The sequence below is a fragment of the Cyprinodon variegatus genome, unplaced genomic scaffold (assembly GCF_000732505.1).
Source record: "Cyprinodon variegatus isolate N-32 unplaced genomic scaffold, C_variegatus-1.0 Scaffold57, whole genome shotgun sequence".
Lineage (NCBI taxonomy): Eukaryota > Metazoa > Chordata > Actinopteri > Cyprinodontiformes > Cyprinodontidae > Cyprinodon > Cyprinodon variegatus.
The window spans coordinates 361726-367959 of NW_015150510.1; positions in this window are offsets into that span (position 1 = coordinate 361726).

Below are 6234 nucleotides of genomic sequence, written 5' to 3' on the forward strand. Positions count from 1 at the left end.
GTTCTGAAGGCAAAAGGGGGTCCAACCCGTTACTAGCATGGGGTACCTAATAAAGTGGCCGGTGAATGTATATTGTATATAGTATGTTGTATATAGTTAGTATTCTCGATATATGTCAAATTTGTCTGCACCATCAACACCAAGACAAATTCCTTGTGAGAGCAAACCTATTTGGCAATAAGTCTGATTCTGATTTATCTTAATAAATGCTTTCTGAGTTATCCCACTGTCCTTCTTGCCTTGAATTCTGGGTCCCTCTGTTCTGAGTCGTGACAATATTGTTCATTGTTTAGTTTCCAGAGGTTCTCAGTTAACTATTTCCCACATTCTCCTATGATTAGAATATTCCTGATGTATGTTGGGAAGCTGTCAGAAAAGAATTGAGGTCAGAAAAACTATTGGATTCATCTAATGAAAAGTGGGTTTAAAGCCTTGAATCATCAGACACCAGCTTCATAGTTGTGTTTTCCTCAACAAGCTGTTTTATTATATGAAAGATTGAAGGTTTTCCAACCGATTCATTTATCAAAAAAACAAACAAATAATAAAAAAGGATTTTGGTTTTTTGAGTTAGAAATGTTTTGCCCCTATAAATAATCTCAACTATTGAGTCTTTACCAACAGCTGATTTGCTTCATCATAAGGCCAAGGGGAACAGCTGCCTGGTGGAAAATTGATTCATTGTTGTTCTAAAACAGAAAACATCATAAATCTCTTGTTGCCATAATAACCAAAAGGATAGGAGTTATAAGTATGAATACAAAAAGGCTTGATAAGTGAATGCAGTTTTTAGTTATTAGTCTCAGTTTCCCTCATTTGTTTAATTAGTATGAAAATAATTTTCAGATATATAAAACATGTTAAAAGAAAATCTGATGTGAATTAATACTGGAGAAGATATGGGACTTGAGGTTAAGCTTTTAATTATTAAAATGACTAATTACCATTACAGGTATATTTTGTGTAAATAGTCGTGTTTTTATAAATGTTATTCGACGCAGAGGAAGTAGAAAGATGATGTGAAGAACACTGTGACCTCCCAAACTTTCGCAATTTGTGGTGAAGAACAGAGCTGGTGAAAATGCTTTTTAGTTCTACTATCTTCCTTCTTGTCATTTTGATGGAGATTTTTTTGATGTGGGAAAATTCATCCCTTGTCTGCTCAGGGTCTTTCTGTTACCAGGCAAGTTCTCTATTGCCCAGCCTGTTTGGTTGTCTTGTTCCTGCTCTCTTGTACCTTTCCTGATTAATCCCTGTTGGTTTTTAGTTCATCTTTATCCCAAAACCTTTAATCCTGCCCTCTATTTTGTCCATGTGACACTATTTTGTAGTTTTAGTCTATATTGTGTTCAATCTACTCTAATTTAAAGTAAAATCCTAGACCTACTCCGATCAGAGATTATTTAGTTTCTTGACATTTTTCTGCATTTAAAAACAGTAATTTTAAAGCTTTTCTGTCATTAGAAACACCTTTATGTAGCCCTCCTTAAAAACTCAAACATTGGTCTGGATATGTCAAAAACAAAAGATTCAGTTTTAACTTTTACAAAATTGTTTTTTCATGAACTCAATGCGTCGCCTCAACCTCTAAGATGGCTCTATTCATACACATCTAAAGTAAACTAATGAAGACTGCTGAAGATATTTTGTTAATAAAGCATAGAAAAAAAAAACTCTGCCACTTTGAAATTGTTTCTCTGGAACAATTTTGGATGCCTAATTAAAAAGAAGAAACAGTGAGACAGCAGCACAGCAGAGTTTCTAAGCACACTGTGAATATCAGCACTGGCTGACTGTTAATCTCTAATTATGCTAACTTAACCTCTCTTTCACAGCATCCTCTTGGCCAGGGTCGGACTGGGAAAGATTTTCGGCCCTTGCATTTTTCTATCTACACTTATGGACTCCCCTCCCCCGCCACCCACACATGACAACCATCACCAATACTTCCATAATGCGGTTTTACTGGTTTTGGTTAATCACATGTGACTGCTGCTGTGTAACGTCCACACTCACCACATCGGCACGGTTGCCAGATGTCACTGACTCGTTTTCCACCTCAAAAAAATTTTCATAAACCACCTGGATATACGAAATCTCGCCTAATTTCAACCAAAGTCTATTGATCTCTTAGGCCATAAACCTAAAGAAAAATTTTTTTTACCCGTAGACGGCCATCCTAAACTGCCAGATTGGGAAACATCCCAAGTGCATGCCACTTCGTGAAGATGAACTTAGACTAGAATGTTGCTTTGCTAAACTCACATATCTGCATGGTTGGTCAGAATTTCACTATATTTGAAAAAAGAGCTCCATAATTTCCTTAGACCCGAGGATGTCAGTTGGAAAGAAATAAGAGTTGAGAGGCAAGGGGTAAGACAGGTCACATGTCAACAGGGTGGGAACTTAACCCATAAAGGCCACATAGGCACAGTTACCAACTTAAGGGCATACAGTGCGATATTTTCAATCGTGCATAGCTACTAGCCTCGTGAGACCATCCTGATCTCGCAAGCTTTCAAGGTTTCACTCGCAGATCAGTCTGGAGACTCTCCGTTNTCATATGCTTCGTTGATCTGATTGGTTTATTTGGCCCGTCTATCACCAACATAGGCCAATCAGCTAACCAGTATTTTCGCCCCTTCCCAAAATTATTTCAACGGAAGGTTTCCAGATGGATATGCGGAGCAAATCCATCTGGCGGAGTCAGGTTACATAGCTACAGCTCAAACTGTAAAACGAAACCGCTGGGTTAAAAAGTTCACAGCTCACAATGTATGTTCTCACACTTTTGCGACCCGACGCTCTGATGCGATCCACCTGCTCACACTGCACGTCCAAAAACCAAACGTCGAACTTGGCGCCAAAGTTGCGCTGGTCAGACTCGTCAATCCCTTGTTTGCACATGCGCAGTGCTCGAGGTTCTGCTAAATGGGCTCGTAGCTTTGCTTCAACAGCAGAATTTGTCCACGAACGCCTCACAACGTCTGATTGAATTTCAAACATGTTTGATTTTCTCCTGACCTTTCCATTCCTGATCAGGAGGTGATCCTGAGAGGCTAATTGCCCCCTTCCTACCCCCTGTAAACTACACAACGCACGATGAAGCTGAAACTCTGCCTGAAAAATTCTTGCTTGATTGGAGAATCTGCCCGAAAAGGGCAAAACAACCGTACAGTGTGTGCCCGGCTTAAAGCGACTATTGTCAAATGTAGTGACTACCATTGTGTTGTTGGCGACAATGTAAAAAGAACTAATCAAGCTGCTTGATCAACTGTCACTATTAAAAATGTCACATAGACAAAGCACCCACTCATTATTAACAATCTGGAGGGAAATAATTTTTTTGTTCTTTTCTTTGAAAGCGTTGCACTAAATTGATCTCTCCTTGCTGTTTGGCTGCGACTACATTTTGGAGAGAAATATCAGCTGTGCTGCTGCCATCAACACATTTGTTTATAGATGTTGGAGATCGGCCTGTTTTCCAGTGTAGTCCTGTTTCTCTGATTGTGACTAACTGGATGTGCTCTCTTCGTCCTCTTACATGGGAGCTGGCTCGGAGCTCGTCTGCCTGGCTGTGTGTTTCCTGGACGGGGCCGCCTTTTATAGCTGCTTTTTGTATTTCTGCTTCTGTCTCCTTGAACCCCAGTCGGCCTCAGCAGATGGCCGCTCACGCTGAGCCTGGTTCTGCTGGAGGTTTTGTCCTGTTAAAAGGGAGTTTTTCCTCTCCACTGTCGCTACAAGCATGCTTAGTGTGAGGGATTGCATTCGAGTCAATGAGTCGATAAACTGGTTTTCCTTAGACAGAAAACTGTTGAACTGTAAAGTGCCTTGAAATGTGTTGTGAATTGGCGCTATATAAATAAACTGAATTTAATTTAATTTAAAGAAAGTCTAATCAACAGTGTCTTTAAGTTAAATTTAATAAGATAAGATTGAAATGCAGTTTTGGTTCAGGTAAAATGTGATTGAATTCTTAAAAATTATTTTCTAGTTTATTGTGTTTTAATCACTTTTTGTCTTGCTGATATTGATTTTCCTCTCTCCCATCGTTGGATTGAGGGAGATAAAATAATAAGATGATTTCATCTATTGACTTTTAAGACAATTAATTGTAACTTCACTTGCTGAAGAGTTTGCAAGGATTTACATTGGCCTCCATCCACAATTTACCCTGCCCTGCTAACGCATCCATCAGCCCCCTTTAGTTTAACATTTACTTGTTATTTAGGAAAAATTGGTGCCTCATAATTTAACTTTCATAAAAAAGTACAAAAGCAATCTCATCACATTCTTTTGAACCCAATACCATATTTCATCTCAGCACATAAACTTGTCAATGACACTCTTTCAAATCAGTGAAGTTGTTTATCTTTACTTAAATGAGTTTGGCTGTAGTTTCATAACCATTTCATTTTTGTCTGTTTTTTATGCAAAGAATTGAAGGTTATGCTAAGATTCAGCTTCACTGACATTGCAAATGCTATGCTATATAGACACGAATTAACAGCAGAGTCTTTATTCTGATTTATATCCCATCATACTATACAGCTGACATATTGTTAACCTTTAAATAAGTTTAGAAATACAGTCAAAGGCAACAGTTTCCAACAGTTTTTCCTTGACTTTGAGATATAATCAGAGCAGCTGTAGCTGCTAAGCACACTCCGTCTCCATCATTTGCTGCATTCACACCCTTGACTCCACTTTTTTGATGTTCTGTATATTTCAGTAAGTTTAATTAAAAACAGAAACTATTTTACATGAAAAAAAAGAGACATTTGAAGGGACTTTGATTTCCGTCTGTGCTCTCCTTTTAGAGATGCAAAAATTCCTCCAACGCGGAGCCAGTAGCAGGTCGTTAAAACGCCTAAGACTTTAGTGTCTCTCCTAACAGTTTAGGCTTAGTGCTGCCTGCCTTCCCCTTAAAGAGGGTAGTTTTCCATTGATGAGCCTGCACAAGCAGCCTCAGCACCAGCAGCAGCAAATCACTACTCTGTTAAAAAGCCCTGATGCGTAGCAAACTCTCCTGCCAAGCCTCCTCGCTCCAAATCTGCCTGCTCTCACCCCACCCTGGCTCTGTAATTGGAGGCATTAAACTCGCTTTGGACATGATGGCAAATGAGCCCTTTGAGCCTGGAAGAGGAGTGACTGGCGCATTCAGAAGGGGTGCGCCAGCTGATGCAACTAAATCTGACAGATCACCTCCAATCCAGCAGATTTGTATGCATTTTTACTCTCCTGTGGAAGTCATGTCTCGACCGTCCGCGTCCAGTTTTAGGGCAGAGCTGCAGTTAATCTCACAATAATCATCAGGATCAATATGGTGACACTGAGACTTGGATGCTGACTGTCTGGTTGGAGATGAGCAACCAGCAGCGATGAAAGAGCTGGGGTGCTACTTGAGTTTCCCTTCTGCCAAGCGCGCTCATTAAAACCTCTGTGAGAACACGTCGCAGATGATTTCTCTCCACTAATGGCCTCTAATACAGTGGTGAGATATTTTCCTTCAGGTTTGCTGCCATTTTGCATCATCTTCAAAGATGCAGCAGTGGAGAAAAAATAAAAAATAAAGCTTCTGTGAGATGGAGGACTGTGAATGTTGTCTCTGGTGAGCAGCTGTAAGCGTTTCAGATGTTTAATGGTACACAGGATGCAGATTCTCACCGCTGACATTGTGTCAAGTCTCATAGGAAATAGTAAATACAAACAAAGACATACATGATTAAAAGCTTGGCCCCGCTCGTGTTAATTCTAAGCTTGAGGATTTCACTGCAGACAGAGCAGCTGTGCCGTCACAAAGCATTTATCTGCTCTCCAGCAGCAGGTAGCGCTGACACACATGATAAATGCCACGGGCCTAACTGTTGACCCGGTGGCTGTGCATCCTGTGAGAGTGGCTTGGATGATTAGAGAACATGAGCACCATCCTGGTTCCTCCTCTCTGGGGCTGAGCATGTAGCTGCTGCGTGAACGGCGAGGCTTAGGTGGTTAGGGATGATCTCCCCCCTCCTCCCGGATCCTCTCAATGGACAAGCTTCCCCTCGGTCAATAAAAACACAGGGTGACGGCTTCGCTCATCTGCACCACTCCGTGTCCTGGTTGGCGGATTAAATCCAAGCAACACTGACACTTGGTGAAAAGCCAGATTAACTTTGCCTCCTTGAAGCCTCTCCAGCAGCAACAGAGACTGAAATCCCCAGAACAGTCCTGTGGTCTTGCTAATTGGCTAGC